Source organism: Symsagittifera roscoffensis, chromosome 7 (genome assembly GCF_963678635.1).
Source record: "Symsagittifera roscoffensis chromosome 7, txSymRosc1.1, whole genome shotgun sequence".
Taxonomy (NCBI): domain Eukaryota; kingdom Metazoa; phylum Xenacoelomorpha; order Acoela; family Convolutidae; genus Symsagittifera; species Symsagittifera roscoffensis.
Genome location: NC_087068.1, coordinates 6,635,157 through 6,653,326, shown reverse-complemented (window position 1 = coordinate 6,653,326; position 18,170 = coordinate 6,635,157). Strand labels below are relative to the sequence as shown.

The window sequence follows — 18,170 nt, the reverse complement described above, 5'->3', positions numbered from 1 at the left end:
ATGCAATTGCAGTACTAACCTTTTGATATTTTTATTCATTTGCACAGAAATTCTATCCACACTCGCACAGCTCGCCCACGAAGAATTGTTTAAAATAATGAATTTCAGTTTCAAGTTTTCACACTCAACAACTCTAACATACAATAACATGTTTCAAACTTTCCTTTAACCCGGTTGGAAAGGAATCATATACTAAACAAAACTAACCAACGCAGCTTACTAAATACCACAAATCATAGAATAACAGCATGACTAAGAAAAGGAAACCAACGGTACCCAAACCGGATTAACCCAGTTTAAAACTGGATAATTTATTCTTTTGAAGACTATTATAAAGTCTTAGAAAGAAATAATAAAACACAAAAAAGTCGAAAGACAAACCCATACCACAAACAATTTGCTTTTTGGAAAAAGTACATAACCAACAAGACATAAGTAAAACCACAACAAACCCAACATAAAACGTTGTCACATAACAGGACCCCTCACAAACACCGCATGAAATCATACTCCCACTCCTGGCCTAACCCACCAGGAAAGGACGTCCTGAGCATGCTCTATAGCCGGCCTAACCCACCGCGCTACATCCACGCTTTGTGACCACACCTTTATTTTTAATAAGAGCTACTCAAGGGTGAGTAACTCTTCAAAATAACCGAACTAAAACAAAAAGCTTTTGTGAAAACAACTAACTAAAATCATGATTAAAAAATATTAAACTAATAAAAGTTTTATAAAATGTAAAATCACATGATGCAATATATAGATCAGAATACAACACCAAGGACGAACATCAAAAGACAAGACGACCTCACTACACTCGAGAGAGAATGACCAACTACAATCGATATGCCGCTCACAATCACAACTCAAAGGATTTAGAGTACGACTTGACTTCGCAGAAAAGGACTTCATTGAACTAGACCAATGACCACCTCGATGTTCAAGTATACGTACAGATCCGAGTAACCAGGCATCCCCTCCACGCACAATCTCCACGCCATTCCCAAGCTAGATCAGACACAAAAGAAGTTCTCCCCGAAGAACAGAAAAACCTGACATAGCCAACCATTCTGAAATCAGAATTGATTTTGTTGCAAAGACTCAGTCGTTGTCACAAGAAGAAGCGGAAGAAAATTATGATGTTCGCCAAATACCAACGTCCATCATCCACCCTTGAATTACAGAAGAACTGTTCTAAAAAACTCTGTAAAACCCGGATGGGTGGAACCTGATCTAAACTATATTTTATGATTGGATAAATTAAATGTTTTACCAATGTAAAGTATTTAATATTAACCAATCATGATCCATCTAACTAACAACCCACTTATTTGTAAGTGCTGAAGTTACTTGTAATTTCAGCACCAGAGAGATTTGAATTTAACTTAGAAATTAGTTGGACTCTCCCGAGCACTTCAGCAGCCGCAATAAACCAGTATACCCTAGATCTATTGAGCCTAGCAGAGACTAGTTAAACAACCTGAGACTAGATAGTATAAGAGTAAGATTAGGATCGGTATTAGACTAAGAAGTTGCACGAATCTATCCGGCCGAAAATAAGATAGCGTGACGAGCAGACGGTGTACCCTATCCGAAATTACTCTATGAGTTACACTTCGGTCCTAACTCAAAATTCAACTTTCTCGATGACTAAAAATATTTCTCGATGACTAAAAATATTTCAAGTCGAATGATCAAAATTTCTACTCCACCTTTTCGAGAAGTGTTCACTCTCATAGAAAATCTACTGCAGACCCCCGTGGTAAAATGGTAAGTTCTTGAAACCAAATAGTGATACTGCTTTTTCATAGATGGCAGCTGATATTATGCCCAAATATCAGATGCTTTAAATCAGATGTTTTTGAGTAAAAATTATATATTTGCGTTTAATTTTGTCCGTGTATTTCCTTACAAGCGTACGTGAAAGATATCTTGGGTAATTTTGTCCGTGTATTTCCTTGCACGCGTACGTGAAAGATATCAGACGTTTTAGAGTAAAAATTCTACATTTGCGTTTAATTTTGCCCGTGTATTTCCTTCCACGGGTACGTGAAAATTTGACTTGTGGATAAATTAAACGTAAAATCAAGTTCCCATTCACAATAAAATGTCGTAAAATGAACAACAATTACGAGTGCTATTGAGTCTAAAAGGAATAGCGAAGGATAACAACAACCTGGGTTCTTCAATTTTATAGGTCTGTCTTTGCTTCAAAGGCATGGAATAAATAGTACAACATAGCAACCCATTATTTGCAGGCAGCCCTCATTCCAGTCAGTTTTGGATCAGAGCAAATGATTCACATGCTTATTCTTAAATCGGCTTACACAAAGGGTTTCTTCAAAGTTGAAAAGCAAATATGCAGTTGCAGACCGTCTGAGCTGGGTAAGCCATAAAGTAAAAAGAGCAACAAAAAATGGGGGCCTAGGAAATTAGACGACAAGCAATTTAGACGAACGTAAAGAAACGGAATTTACGGACAACCAGTCTTTTCTCAGCCAAAAATTAATTCAATTCTAAACAAAGTTCAAGCAATTTGCGCGCAAGTTTTAGTCTAAATTCCGTCATTTTCTGATCGTCTAATTTCTTGCCGTCTAATTTCCTAAGCCCCCAAAAAATGGAAAGCTTTTCTGGGTCGTTTAACAATGCCGAAGTTGTTGTCTAAATTGGACAACCAGTATTTACACAGCCAGAAGATATTCTAAGTCTAAACAAATTTCGAGCAAGTGTCGAAAATCATCAGTTTCTGCACTGTTGAACACTTTGTATGTATATTCAGAGACCAAATTAACACCCCCCCCCCCCCCCCCAACTTATTTCGAGTTCTCAGCCAATCAGAAAACAGCATATTACAGCAAATTTAATTTGAAGTTGACCGCTGGGGTGGAGGATCTTAGCTGGGGGAGGGGATTCAATAACATCTTGGTCATCAATTTCGGCCTTCAACACTTTTTTTTATTTTGGGCACTGTTGTAATGCCTCCTTTTGTGTGAATGATCCAATAGCCGAAACTGAAGGGAAATTTTAAATACGGTTGTATATTTTTCATGCAACAGGAGGAGGAGCCGCAGAAAAGATTCGGTTGAGTGATGTATCATCAAATAATCACGGACCCTTCCAGTCGTTAATTTAGCTGCGAATGCAACAAAATAAGGGATTTATAACCCATGTCTGGCAATTAGATATGAATACAGTTGACAAGTCGTAAGCCAATCACAATCGAGATAAGAAAATAAACGTACGACGTGTTTTTTTTCTCTACATTGATTGGCTATAGGGACTTGTCTACTTTTGGATCTTTCTTTAACTATAGCCCCCCTCGGGTACCTACTAACGAATATCCCCTTATAAAAAATAAATCAACGTTTAAACATATGAAATCTTTCTAAACGCCTTCAAGAGCGCAATCCCTCATACGCGAAGGACCGAATGAAAACTTCGTCAGCCAATCAGAACTCATTAGTCATAAACTCGATGCAAATCGGCGATAAAATCAGTACGTTTTGGACAGTTTAACGAGCAATGATTGGCTGAAAATTTTCTCTCATTCGGTTCTATAGCCAAATGATCGAAACAGAATCATATTCTCAATGATAGAAACTTCAAGAAATTGTCATTAGGTATCTGCTTACTAAAGCTTCTGTCAGCTGCACTCTGGAAGTATTTCTTGATCCAACCTTCCAGTCTACGTCCAGAAAAGATACATGTAATGCAAGGTCGGCTCTTCTCTCTTGTTTTCTCCCATCTGCACATTTCTTCACAGAACGGGCTCTTTTCTTCTGCAACCCGGATCTTGTTAATATTTCCCTCCTGCTATGATGAATGCCACCACTATTACGAAGTAATGCAGTTACCGCCGGTTATGTAGCAGTCAGTAGGCAAAGCAGACAGGTCAGTAGGCAGACAAAACAAAACCATCCGTTTTGTTTCCCACACAATTCTCAACAACTTTGATTTATAGAGTCGCAAATAATTGGAACAGATTTGTTTTAAAACGAGTAATTGTCCTAATTCAGAAATTTTTTTAATACGAAAGTTAGTTTTTCAAACACAACTTCGTGTCAAGGTCGCCTAAAACTTCAAGTTAGATTTCAAGATGTGTTCAAAATTTTCACCATGCTCTTTTTAATTAATTCTGTCTGTTCCAACTTTTTGCTGCTTATAATACAGAGTTACCTTAAACATCAAGGTTTTAGTTTGAATAAATTAACTTTTTGACGCGTTTTGAATAGATAGTCAAAAAACAATTGATATCCTTTTTCAGTTGAGCAAATTTGAGTGTTGTCATATTTGTCGGCTCACTGTCCTGTCTGCTTGCGCGGTTGTCTACTTACTGAACGCGCACCAAATTCAACGATTGAGCATATGTGACTTTTCTGCCTTGTTGCCAATTTCCCCTGAGAGAAATTCGTTAGAAGGTACAAAATTCACCTACACGCTTACCCGTTGAATTAGCTCTCTTCTCATCAAAATAATAACCCCTTTTTTGTGTTTCAATTATCATGGGGGCTTTAATTTGATGGGACTTAATGGGAAAGAAGGCAAAAATGTTGTTTCATCTGATCTGCTTAGAGTGAAATTTGAAGTTTGCACTGCATATTTGCCAAAAGACGAACCAAATCAATTTTAGACCCAACCATGTAATAAATGTTAGGGTCTTTTCACTTGTTCCGTCCAAAAAAAACCCAAGGATCTACTTAACAATCTCCACCCCTTTCAAGAAAAGGGGGGGGGGAGAGATTGTTAAGTAGGTCAAAATGGTCGATTTTTCAACCGATCAGAATGCAGCAAAATTATAATTCTCAATAGAAAGCTCAGTGCTAATTTACTGTATTTATTTATAGGGGTGGAGATTCTTAAGTAGGAACCATGGGGGGGGGGGGGATTGTTAAGTAGATCCAAACCCAAAAGAAATCCGGGTCTTATGCACTAAACGGCCCAAATTCAATATTACTACATCTCTTGAACTGAAATTATTGTGGATAAATTTGAATGGCTAAAATTACCCAATCAAATTTGATCGCATAATTTCCAGCTTACGATGTAGAAAAATTGATTTTGGGCCGTTTAGTGCATAAAACCCAGAAATCCCTATATAGCGAAAGTGAATAAACTGAAAAAGAGCCGAAATGTAATAGTTTGAAACGAAATGTCTGAGGAAAAGCTCTAATTTTCATAGTGGCGGATTTAAACTTTTCTGGAAGGGAAGAGGATGTTCAAAAAAATTTTAAGAATTTTTGATAATTTTTTTTAGGTCGACTACATTGATTAAATGTTTTCTCTTATACGGCTCAAATTTGCCAAATTATTGGTGGAGCTTCTGTTTTTAAATGAAACGTTTAATACAAGAATTTATCGTTTGCAACAAACTCTACACTATATTGAGCTCAGTAACTTATGATTAATTTATGTTTGTAAGGACATCCTAAAAATTTCAAGTCAATTCTCCGAGGGATGCCTCAGAAAAAGAACACAGTTTATAAAGCGTATCCTTTTCTTTCAAGGAAAACACAATTTACTGGTATATTTTGAAAGTTTTTCATAAAAACTTGGCCCAGAGAACTCGGGAAAACAACACTACACTTAGCCCAATAATCAAGTAATTTTCCTCAAATTTTATCTGGAAAGATCCAAACAACCGAAAAAATAATCGTCAGGAAAAACATAGTGATAAGCTGCGTTTTGAAAGATTATTTTTAGGTTTCAAAAATTAATTTTAAGTTTTAACAAAAGCTTTTTTACGCAACCTTTAAGGTTGATCTTGTCTCACAGCGTTTTGCCTCGTACTGAGTTTTATGAAAAAGTCATAGTATTAGCGAGTTTATCTGAAACCTCTTCGTTCAAGTAAGGTTTTTGTTGCATTTCCTACCTCATCAATACGTATTATTTTTGCTTGAAAGCTTCAAAATTTCAAATTGAAGTAAGTTTTCTATTGAATAATACAGAACTCGAACTAAACTACGACGTATGTTTTTGATCCGACTTTCGTAATGATTTTCATTACCCAGCGTAGCTTGACTAGAATGTTCGATGTGGTGAAAAAGATCAATAAAAATAAAATTGATAGGCAGTTTATCTATAACAGAGTACCTGTGAAACTAAACGAACACACAAAACAAATAAATCAAAACAGATTTCTAAAAACAAATTGGGAAAAGAAATCTGAAGGAAAAATTATTCGTAATAAATGGAACAATTTACACAAAAAACTGAAAAAAGTTGAAGCTCAACAAAAATTTAAATTTGAACTTGAAAAATATTCAATAGAAATACACGAAAAAATTTCTTTTGACAGATCCATTAGTTCTTTTCGAGATTATTTTTATATCTAATATTAGAATTGTCTTGATCATTTTGATTTATACAAAGTGCAATTGTATATTAACACGCCGGTGTAGTTGATGCTTTTTAACTCATTATGATAATTCCATTTTTAGCAGCATGTACGTTTAACCAAGCAGTGATTTTGAATATACATGTTTGTGAAGAAAAACAAGTAATGGAATATTTGTGCTCGGGGCGGTTTTCTTCAGACTTCGGGGCTTGTCAACTAGCCATTTTTGAAGAATTTTTTTTTATAAAAAATCACTCAAAAGATAAGGTTGTCTCAGGCTTAAAATTAGAAAAAAACTTTCACCTGTGTGTTTTTTTTGTAGATTGAGGTTTTGAAGATTGCCATTTTGGGCAATTTGAGACATATAACGCGCGATTGTTTTGGGCTAGTAACGAGTAAGCGGAGAGTTCTTCCGTCTTAAATATCGCTTCACACTTATTGAAGCAAGCTTATTTGCCATTATTGGTTTGTTACTTGGAGCGAAACTTATCACTTTGTTTTTTATTTGGCGTGTGGGGGGATGATGTTCACAAAAAATTTCATATTAAAAAAAAATCATGTTATTTTTTATAATGTTGATTTTTTTTTTAAAAATGCCATTACTGCTCCACAGACCTTAAAAGGCAGTCGGAACATTCAGGGTTTGCTCCTGATTTGAACAGTTTTGACTAAATTGTTTAAGTCAGTCTTACTTGCTGTTCCGCTTAACAGAACAGCATATTGGATTATTGTTTTACCGCAATTTTTGTATGCTCTCACTAGTTGTTAAGAACTCAAAGTTTTCCCAGTTGGTTAAAAAATCCGGAGAGAAGACCTTGTTTTTCTTGAGTACTTCTATGTTTTCATGAAAGCTCAGTTTGTGATCTAAATATACTCCTTATTGAACATTCTCTCTCAAAAAGAGTATATTTTAGCGCCAAAGGCGCCTTTAGAAACACTGTGCGGTCGGTCGGCCAAAATGGAAGCCGAAAGATAGTAGCAAAGAAGAAACCTTCGTCAGTGAGGGGGTCGAATCCCTCCAAATCTACACTTGGCTTTTATACTTCCCTCACTTGAAGTTTTTCGTAAATTTGAATTTTGCTCACTCTTGCCAATTATTATTAATTGAAAATAACTTAGTTTTTCATCAAATGCGGGCACATTTTTGCTTCAAAAATACAAACTTGTATGATCAAGAGTAATGTATTATAACTTATGTTTGAATATGGCGGGGGTGACAGTAGATGAGCTATAGGCTCACGAGAACTTCCTTTCAACTCACGAGAAGGGTACAACGCACCATACGCTGATTTAAATATTGTAAAATTAGGTTAAAAAAGTCACAAAAAAGAAGGCGAAGAAAAATTTGCTTGGAATTGCGCCATTGCCAAGCATATTTTGAATTCAAAGTTGAGTAAAATTAATGCTTCAGCCAAGTTTTTCATTTCGTCTGCTGTTTCGGATCAGCTCTTCGTTTAAGTTTGAAACCAATAGGTAACTGTTTTCAGAAAACTGAAAATGAAGAAAACTTTCTATAGAAACCCGCAATTCGCATGCATGTCAAAATCAAAATCTGAAAAGTTTAACGGTTTTATCAATATTTCAAAAAGTATACCCCATTTCACAAGATCAAAAACAACGAACAAACTTGTTTGAATTGGCAACAGCCATGAATCTTGAGTTGAAAGTCGGGGAATTTTAACGGTTCTGCCATTATTTTTTGTTTAACTCGTAATTCGAATCGGTTCATCGTTTAAGTATAGAACAAATAGACAACTAATTTCAGAAAACGATAAAAGGAGAACTAATTTGTATGGAATTAGGCAATTCCTATGCAAATCAAATTTTTAGTTTGAAATAACTACCAGTTTTATCAATGATTTCAGTTCGTTTCAGATCAACCAGTTCCTCGGTTGAAGTTAACAGCAAAAAGTCAATTGGTTTAAGAAGACCGAAGAAGATAAGAAACAAATTTCTTCATATTTGAGCCGTTGCAATGCTTTCCGTGCTGAGGTGTTTGACTCATGATTCGACGGTCATACCTTATTTCGTTCGCGCAAAGTAGCAACATACCCATTTTGAGTCGCAATGGTTGCAGCATACTCAATTTGAGTCGCAATGGTCGCAAGTAGAATTGTTGATTCTACTGTCTTACATGCTATAGTAACCTGAGCGTAAGATTGATTCGTCATGAAGTTAAGTAGTACAGCAAGCAAAAGGTTTGAGTTCAAGATAGTTCATTCTTCGAAGATATCATCCCTCCTATGTCAGAAAATAAAAATTGACAAAACCGGTGAACCCCCCCAAAAAAATCGGAACTAAGCAAGCTAATGTTAAGAAACTCAGAGGAGGGATACTAGAGATGATTCGACCCGTGCATACAAAAATCGGGACCCCTCAGACCCTTGGGGGGCAAGTGATAACGGTCCCGAGAAGTGTAAATGGCCCTATCAGAACTCGGATACTAGCGGCGGTTTCGGGCTCAAATTTCAGTATGTTGTAGGCCTAGTTGAAGGAAGCTCAAATTTGGAACCCCAGACTCCTAGGAACCCCTTTCGGTTTTATGCCTTAAGTGAACGAACCCACCCCTAACTTCCGGAAGTCGTTTCTCAGCCTCCAATGAAAGCAGGACGCTGAAACTTGGAGGGATGATAGGTAGTGGCAAGATACATCTTGTATTATAATTTGAACCAAATCCGGCGAGTGGATTGGAAATAAATAGGAAAAACAGAAATAGGCAATTTACGGAAATAGGCAATTTACCGCAATTTAACAAAAATAGGCAATTTACGGGAAATAGGCAATTTACGCGAAATCATAAACAGTGGCATAATGAAATTTTTGCGGCAACAGACAAAAATACGGAAAAAGACCCCTTGTGAGTGAAAACCCTCCGGCGACTCCTTCCGGTGTCAATAGCCTTTTTGCGGAAAAAATGATAATGGACCTTAGAAATGAGAGAAATTGTGAAATATTAATGGGAAAAGGCTAGAACTTGGTAGTTAGGATCCCCATGAAATTATGAGCCCAAATATGGATGTTTGACCCCGGTTGACTCCTGGGTGACCTCAAATTTGTTTTTGAGCGTTTTGGCGCCAAACTTGAATGATAAAACCCGAGATTATTATCTGAAAGTGGTGTATTCCCCAGCCCAACTCCTGGAAATGAGAATGGGTCTCCTTGTTGAAAATTTGGAGGAAAACTCATATATTGGGAGGTAGAGCAGAAGCTGATAGAGATATATCTTTTACATTGGAACCTTGGGGTAGTAGAGCTAATTCGAAGTGGACTTGGTAAACATTGCGTTCAGTTATGCTTGGCGAATGATCTATTTTTAGTAAATCAACTAGACTAAAGAAAAGTAGTCCCAGAGCAATCTTATAGTAATAGGACCTTAGCATGTTAATTAAGTCTCCTAAATAGTATGAACGAACGGGGAATTTACTTGGCTTCCCGGGATTTTTGGTTTAATTTCACCCCTAATAGACTTTGTGGTTTAATTTGACCCCTAATAGACGAACTACTTTCCCCTGATAGCTAGAAGGTCGGGATTGGAATAGAGTACAGATCCAAATTTTAGAATCTTGGAATAAATTAGCTACCCATGAAAAGAGGTCTCCCCTACCCTTAGGAGGTCGGAACGTTAACGGGATAATTAAAATAAAGACCTTGGGAGGGTCACTGATTAAATGCAGAATGGTTTGGAGGTTGATTAGAACTCGAGGGCTGAAGTGACTGAGGTCAGGAATTAGCTGATTAGAATCGTATGACATTTGTTTGCTTGGTCAAATTGTGACACCTACCGCATACCGGGTGTCTAAAAAGCGTAAAAAGATTGGTAGTAGAAACCGAATTTGGCACGTGGCAGAGCTGCAGGGGGAGGGATATAGTCTTGAACATGTGCGGACGGGAGATTTAAGCGGATGTCAGGACTGATCGGGAATGGCGTGATTTAACTAAAACTAAGTGTAAAGAAGGATAAGGAAATGGAGGGTACCGAAGATCCTTTAAGAGTCGGAACAGCGTTAGCTACCTTTAAGTGTAGTTGATTCTCGTCAGAGAAGAGAACAGTTGTTGGCTGCTATTAAGAGTAGTTGGTTTTCAGCCAGAGTAGAGAACAATTATTGCTAGTGAGCGAGTTGCGCTGGAACCCGAGTTTAGTGATGGGTTGAACTAGTAATGTGAGCGAGCCGGTTGGAACCTGATTTTAGTACCGAGTTGAACTCATTGTGCGAGCGAGTTGCGCTTCAACCCGAGTTTAGCACAGAGTTGAAATAATTGTGTGAGCGAGTTGCGCTGCTGGGGTAGGCGAGTTTAGAATTGCATCAAGCGAAAATTGAACGGAGCGATTGAACGAAACAAATAGAAGTTGGTAAATAGTAGTTAGCTCAATAAAGGCACTGTAAATTGCTTTTACTTCCTTTGCGATTGAGAATTTACTTGTTGTCCCCACGATTTGCTGAACCAGCTAAAAGTGCAAGAGAAGTGCCGAAAAGAGCCTAAATTAAGGGTGAAGTTGCGTAATCCTTTGATCGGCCGATTTAGTCTGACCACCAACATAACCCTTTCGAGATTGAGAATAATATCGTGTCTTAGTGTCCCCCGCTATTACACGGTATAAAGGGGAGAAACTCTGCAATCGTTAAGGAGAGTGAAAGCGTGCTTAGAGGAGACGACTCCCCGGAAGAAAACTACACTGGCGCTCCTGGGTGGGTTTTCTTTATCGAGCGAATAACAACCTTTGAATTCAGCAACGACGAGTGTCTGAGGAAGAGTAGACTAAACCTTGACACAGTAGATGGAGTGGGGCAACCAAGCAGCAAACGAAGTTTTCTTCAAAGCGAGGGTTGACGATGTGTTTCTGCTGGGAACCAAACTAGGGAGTGTGGGTTGTTCGAATTGGATCGAATACGCTGAGTTTAGAATGATGCATCCGAGAAAGGATCTATAGAACTACCGCATGACAGTGTTTTCATTCATGGCTGGACATTCATGAAATTGGAGATAGGATAGGAACTACTGCATAACCGAGAAAATAGCAGTTATCGTTGTCGAGAACTTGTTCGTACCTATGTTGATCAGTCTCAGTAAGCCAAAGAAAAAATCAGACATCAGGGTGGACTATCAGCGGCACTGTATTCATGCAGGCGGTAGTTCGGTGCCATTGCTGGAAGAGAAAGCGACGTTGTTGGAAGAGATATGGACGAAGAGCTAGTGAAGTTGTTGTTTTGGGCCAGGCAGAAGTTTATGTGCAGATTGGGACATTCACGGAGCGACTGGATGTCGTTGTGGTGGCGGCTACTGAGATATAAGTCGACGTGGTGCTGAGCCTCAAACAATTGGAAGGACGACACGGGATGATCCTCGAGCGTCCTAGAGGGGTGCTATGGACTGGAAGGGAAGGATTGGTTGAGGTGATCACCGAAGACTGCGGAGAATTGATTCCACATCACTTCGAAGTTGTGCTTGATGGGGGCAGAAACCCAGAGGTCCCAAGAGAAACGAGCTCAGTTGAAGAGGAAAACAAGCTAGCCAAGTAGGTTCACGAAGGGTTTGGTGTATTGGCCGAACCTGTTGGGGTGAAGCAGATCTTTCTGCCCGCGCCGATACCCAGTGTATATGGAAACAGAACTTGAAGACGAGACTGCGGGCAACTTGATGCGACTGGATGCTTTCCAGACGTTGCAGCTATCCGAGATTTCGATGCAGTGGGATTAATTCCCAGCCGTAGTCATAGAGAACCACGAGATTGACACGGACATGGTTCTGAGTACTCGATGGATGAGCGATTGTTTAGGAAGTTTCTATGATGAGAAGTCAAAGAAATTTTTCACGAGTTCCGACCCAAGCTCGGCGACTTCATTCGAATAGGAGTCGTGCCCAAGGCCGCAGAAAATTTAAATCGCAGAGGAGCCTCAGAGACAGTTGGTAGATCGGAAAGACGGAGTTGACAAGCCGATAGTGGGACGCCAAGTGAAGGAGTCACAGGTCGTGGCCCCCGAGAATGCGAAGATGGAAGTGAGTGAATCGACTCCCATGGAGACAGACGACAGGCTATGTCAACAACAGGTATGCTAGAGTGGAAGTGGATCTGAAGCTCGAATGGACCCTGTTAGGCTACAAAACCTACCCGTCGATTGGACTAGAGATGCCCCTGAGACAGGCCGAGGAAATTCTCGAGACAAAAACAGGAGACAGTTTGGGTGCAGTCGGCAAAGCATCGATCGTGCTCCAGCTGGGACAGTTTCACAGAAGGACCGATCCCTTGGTGGTCAATGAGCTGGAGGTTGATCTAACGCTCGGACTGGTTTGGTACGAACGGAACGAAGATAAGATTTCGTTTTCGACATGAACAACGAAGTTCTGAAATTTGGGACGAAGTGCAGTAGTCCAATTGAGGTTAGACTCAGATGTCCTGGGAGACCGCGATTTTGGGACCGAGCTGGGTGGATTCAGGCAGAGTATGCGTCAACGCAGCTGTGACTACAGAATCTTGTGAGACGGTGCTGGCGTAGCACAAGGATGCAAGTTTTGGCACATAAATTGCTGGGTGTGACGTGGCAGTGACACGCGAAAATCAAGTAGACGAAGCGGGAACAGTAGACGACGCTGCCGAGCGAGTCGGCACCGAAGTTCCGAAAGTAGCGGTCAGGGAAACGATTGTCAGGTAATGAGTCATGGCTCTTTGAGAGAAGATGATCTGGAGAATTGCGAATCCGACGACAACTCAGTGGAACGCGTCTGCCCGACAAAGATGGGACAGAATGATAAATCGGTCGATGAGCATAGTGAAGAGAACACTGTGGTAATAGGCAAGGTTACGAGTGGAAAAATGATTGAATTGGGGGAGTCAACCCGTGGAATTGAATTATTTCCCCGCTTCCTTCCAATTTTAGTCGCCTATTTACATCCTTGCTGTCACACAGAAACGGCACGCGAAGCGTATTCACGATGGTTGGTCGGGAGAGAAGAGATGTAAAGGTTGCTCCGGGCGGGAACGAGAACGACACGAAAGGCTCTTTTGATGAATCTGACGATGATGAGTTGAATTTCGACGAGGACGAGACGGCAGGTAGTCTTCTGAGTAGTGGTAACAATGCCTCTGCGGGAGTTCAGATGATGAGTGAAGCCATCCAAAGTCCAGATTACAATAACACGTACGAAACAAACCTACTTGGACTGAAACATGCCAAGAAATGACCGAAACGTCGTGCGAACACAAATTGCCTACAAAAGTATGGGACGAACGTCACACTCTGCAAGCGATTAGCAGATCAGAAGGTTCCTTCAGGTAATTCAAGCGATGCGAAAGTGACGACTATCGAGAGGGGCTTGGCGATGGACGGGAAGTGGGGCTTAGAGATGCAAAGGCCGCCTACTTCCACAGTTCGGAAAAAGCTGCCTTCGTTCGGCGAAGATGAAGTTGACCGCGGCTGGGTTAAATCTGAATGCGAGGTCCCCAAGCAGTGTTGGCGACCACCCGACGATCACGTGACAGTTAAAGACGGAGGAAGTGACTGGATGGTGCCGCAGTAGGACTACAGGCACCTCGTGGACAGATGGAAACGACATGAGGAGCGATGAAGAAGACTGGACGCAAGAGGTCCGGGAAGTAATAAGAAGCCGCAGTTCAGTGAGTAAAATTTGAAAATTATTTTTCCTGTCTCATCTTCTGGATTAAAAATGTCTCCACCATGATAGTGAACAAGTGTCATTAGGATTTCTGGAAGTTGAAAAAGGGTGGAGACGGTTCTTGATGCCTTAGATTATCTTCCTAGACTCTTAGTTGCTTCTGAGAAAGCAACTTTTGGTGCTATTATCGATCAATTGATTATGTAAGAGTCTACGGAAACTGAAGCCCGCGGTTCGCTGCGGCGCAACACGTATACGATGGTGAATTTACTAAGTCTATACGGCTCTATACCTAGAGAGTAGTACAAGGCGGTATGGAAAGCAAAAAAAACGAAGGTGTAGTTAAAAAAATTTATAATAGCGTTATAAGAGGGGCTAGATGATAGATAATGAGTCGAGTTGAGGTGTTAGATTGGGCTATATATCTCAGTAGAAAAACGGTTAAACAAAATATTTTGTCATTAGCATTATTCGGGAGAATAATAGACTAGAAGGGAAGACTGTAGAATTGGTGATTCTTTTGTATTACATGCTATAGTAACCTGAGCGTAAGATTGATTCGTCATTAAGTTAAAAAGTAGAGCAAACAAAAGGTAGAGTTGAAAACTGTTCAATCTTAGAAGATATCGACCCTCCTATGACAGAAAAAAAAATTTGACAAAAGCGATGAACCCCCCCCCCCCCCAAAATCGGAACTAAGCAAGCTAATGTTATGAAACTCAGAGGAGGGATACAAGAGATGATTCGACGCGGGCATACAAAAATCGGGACCCCTCAGACCCTTGGGGGGCAAGTGATAACGGTCCCCGGAAGTGTAAATGGACCTATCAGAACTCGGAAACTAGCGGCGGTTTTGGGCTCAAGTTTCAGTATGTTGTAGGCCTAAGTGAAGGAAGCTTAAGTTCGGAACCGCAGACTCCTTGAAACCCCACTTCCGGTTTTATGCCTCAAGTGAACTAACCCACCCTTAACTTTTGGAAGTGGTTTCTCAGCCTCCAATGAAGGCAGGAAGCTGGAATTTGGAGGGATGATAGGTAGTGGCAAGATACATCTTGTATTTTGATTTGAACCAAATCCGGCGAGTGAAATGGAAGCTATTAGCATTTGGAAAAACACAAATAGGCAATTTACGGAAAGAGGCAATTTACCGAAATTTACCGAAGATAGGCAATTTACCGGAAATAGGCAATTTACGCAAAATGATGAACAGTGGCAATATGATTTTTTTTTGGCAATCGACAAAAAGATACGAAACCAGAAAAAAGACCCCTTGTGAGTGAAAACCCTCCGGCGACTGCTTCCGGTTTCAATATCTCTTTTGCGGAAAAATGATAATGGGCCTTAGAAATGAGCCAAAATGTGAAGTAATAATGGGATAAGGGTAGAACTTGGTACTTAGGACCCCCATGAAATTCTGAGCCCAAAAATGGAAGTTTGACCCCGGTTGACTCCTGGGTGACCTCAAATTGACCTTTGGGCGTTTTGACCCCAGAACTGCATGATAAAACCCGAGATTAACATCTGAAAGTGGCGTATTCCCCAGCCCAACCCCTGGAAATGAGAATGGGTCTCCTTGTTGAAAGTTTGGGGGAAAACTCATATATTTGGAGGTAGAGCAGAAGCTGATAAAGTTATATCTTTTACATTGGAACCTTGGGGTAGTAGAGTTAATTCAAATCGGACTTGATAAACATTGGGTTCAGTTTAGCTTGGCGAATGATCTATTAATAGCAATTCAACTAGAATAAAGAAAAGTTGTCCAGAGCAATTTGATAGTAATAGGACCGTAGCATGAGAATTAAGTCTCCTAAATAGTATGAATGAACGGTGAATTTACTTGGCTTCCCGGAGGTGACGTTTTGGTTTAATTTGACCCCTAACAGACGAATTACTTTCCGTTGATAGCTAGAAAGTCGGGATTGGAATAGAGTACAGATTGAAATTATAGATTCTTGGAATGAATTAGCTACCCATGAAAAGGGGTCTGCCCCTACCCTTAAGAGGTCGAAACGTTGACGGGATAATTAAAATAAAGACCTACGGAGGGTCAAGGAGTAAATACAGCCTGGTTTGGAGGCTGAGTTGAACTCGAGGGCTGAACTCGAGACCTACCGCATATCGGGTGTCTAATAAGCGTAAAAAGATTGGCTAAAGAAACCGAAGTTGGCACGTGGCAGAGTTGACGGGTATATCACGTGGGATATAGTCTTAAACATGTGCGGACGGGGGATTTAAGCAAATGTCAGGACTGATTGGGAATGGCATGACTTAACATAAACTAAGTGTAAAGAAAGATAACGAAATGGAGGGTACCGGGGATCCTTTAAGAGTCAGAACAGTGTTAGCTACCATTAAGAGTAGTTGATCCTCGTCAGAGAAGAGAACAGTTGTTGGCTACTATTAAGAGTAGTTGGTTCTCAGTCAGAGTAGAGAACAATTATTGCTATTGAGCGAGTTGCGCTGGAACCCGAGTTTAGTGATGGATTGAACTAGTAGTGTGAGCGAGCTGATTGGAACACGATTTTATTACCGGGTTGAACTAGTAGTGTGAGCAAGCTGATTGGGACCCGATTTTAGTACCGGTTGAACTCTTTGTGCGAGCGAGTTGCGCTTCAACCCGAGTTTGGTACAGGGTTGAAATAATTGTGTGAGCGAGTTGCGCTGCTGGGGTAGGCTATTTTAGAATTGCGTCAAGCGAAAATTGAACGGAGCGATTGAACGGAACAAAACGCGGGCTTCATTTTAGAAAACGCTAAATAGTAGTTAGCTCATTAAGGGCACTGTAAATTGCTTTTAATTCCTTTGCCATTGAGAATTTAATTGTTGTGCCCACGATTTGCTGAACCAGCTAAAAGCGCAAGAGGAGAGCCGAAAAGAGCCTAAATTAATGGGGAAGTTGCGTAATCCTTTGATCGGCCGATTTAGTCTGACCACCACCATAACCCTTTCGGGATTGGGATAATATCGTGTCTTAGTGTCCCCCGCTACTTCACGGTATAAAGGGGAGAAACTCTGCAATCGTTAAGGAGAGTGAAAGCGTGCTTAGAGGAGACGACTCCCCGGAAGAAGTCTACAACCCAATTCGAGTAGCAAATGTCGCAAGATACACATTTTGAGTCGCAATGGTCGCAGCATACGCATTTTGAGTCGCAATGGTATCACTATACCCAATTTGAGTCGCAATGGTCGCAAGGTACCCAATTTGAGTCGCAATGCTTGCAAGATACACATTTTGAGTCACAATGGTCGCAACATACGCATTTTGAGTCGCAATAGTTGCACCATACCCAATTTGAGTCGCAATTGTCGCAAGGTACCCAATTTGAGTCGCAATGGTCGCAAGATACACATTTTGAGTCACAATGGTCGCAACATACGCATTTTGAGTCACCATGGCCGCAACATACCCAATTTGAGTCGCAATGGTCGCAAGATACACATTTTGTGTCGCAATGGTCGCAAGATACACATTTTGAGTCGCAATGTTCGCAACACACCCAATTTGAGTCGCAATGGTCGCAAGATACACATTTTGAGTCGCAATGGTCGCAACATAAGTCCGCGACCACGACCCGGGTCCCCACCAAAAATTAATTTTATCAAGTGCTACAATAAATATCATATGATAAATTCAATTAGAGAGTAACCCTTGACGCCGCATGACCAAAGCTAATTCCCAGTAAATGCGAAAAATTACCGATAAATTCGAACAAAGTCGATCGAACAAAGTCGAGTAAAACCGAACAAAGTCGAACAATGTCCGGTAAAGTCGAACAAAGTCGAGTAAAACCGAACAAAGTCGAACAATGTCCGGTAAAGTCGAACAATGTCCGGTAAAATCGAAAAAAGTCGACAACGGACCTCGTTCGACTGAAAAAGTCAAAAACGGACATCGTTCGATCGTTTCGGTCGAATCGTGAGTCGAGCTCCTCAGCACGGGGCGGCAAATAGAAATAGGGGAAGTTTTTGTTGGCTTCTGTCGGCTCTGCTCACATTTGTAACTCATCCAATGGTTTCGATCAATTTTTCGGTTGGTGATAAAAAAAAGTAACATCATTATAATCCGTGTTATATCAGTAAAAACTGAACTATCGAACATGATTTTATGTCCATTTCAGAAGCTTTCTGAAAAATCTGGCACAAAAAACTGGCATTTGTAAAGAACTTATTTTCCAAGCAGGAGTTGTGCGATTGATTTCACTCAAAAAGTCACTTTAAAACC

General features: G+C 40.3%; 1 protein-coding gene and 1 long non-coding RNA gene across 2 annotated transcripts in view; both read right to left on the bottom strand.

The window, feature by feature from the left end:
- Nucleotides 1-2,382, bottom strand: part of LOC134851600 (uncharacterized) — a 28,118-nt gene extending 25,736 nt beyond the window's left edge. Inside the window, exon 1 of the long non-coding RNA XR_010164243.1 lies at nt 1,916-2,382. This is a non-coding gene — a long non-coding RNA (uncharacterized LOC134851600). The remainder of the gene's footprint in view (nt 1-1,915) is intronic.
- The window catches only part of LOC134851742 (coiled-coil domain-containing protein 63-like), a gene marked incomplete in the record, with an annotated part of 375,128 nt that overhangs the window by 345,384 nt on the left and 11,574 nt on the right, over nt 1-18,170 (bottom strand).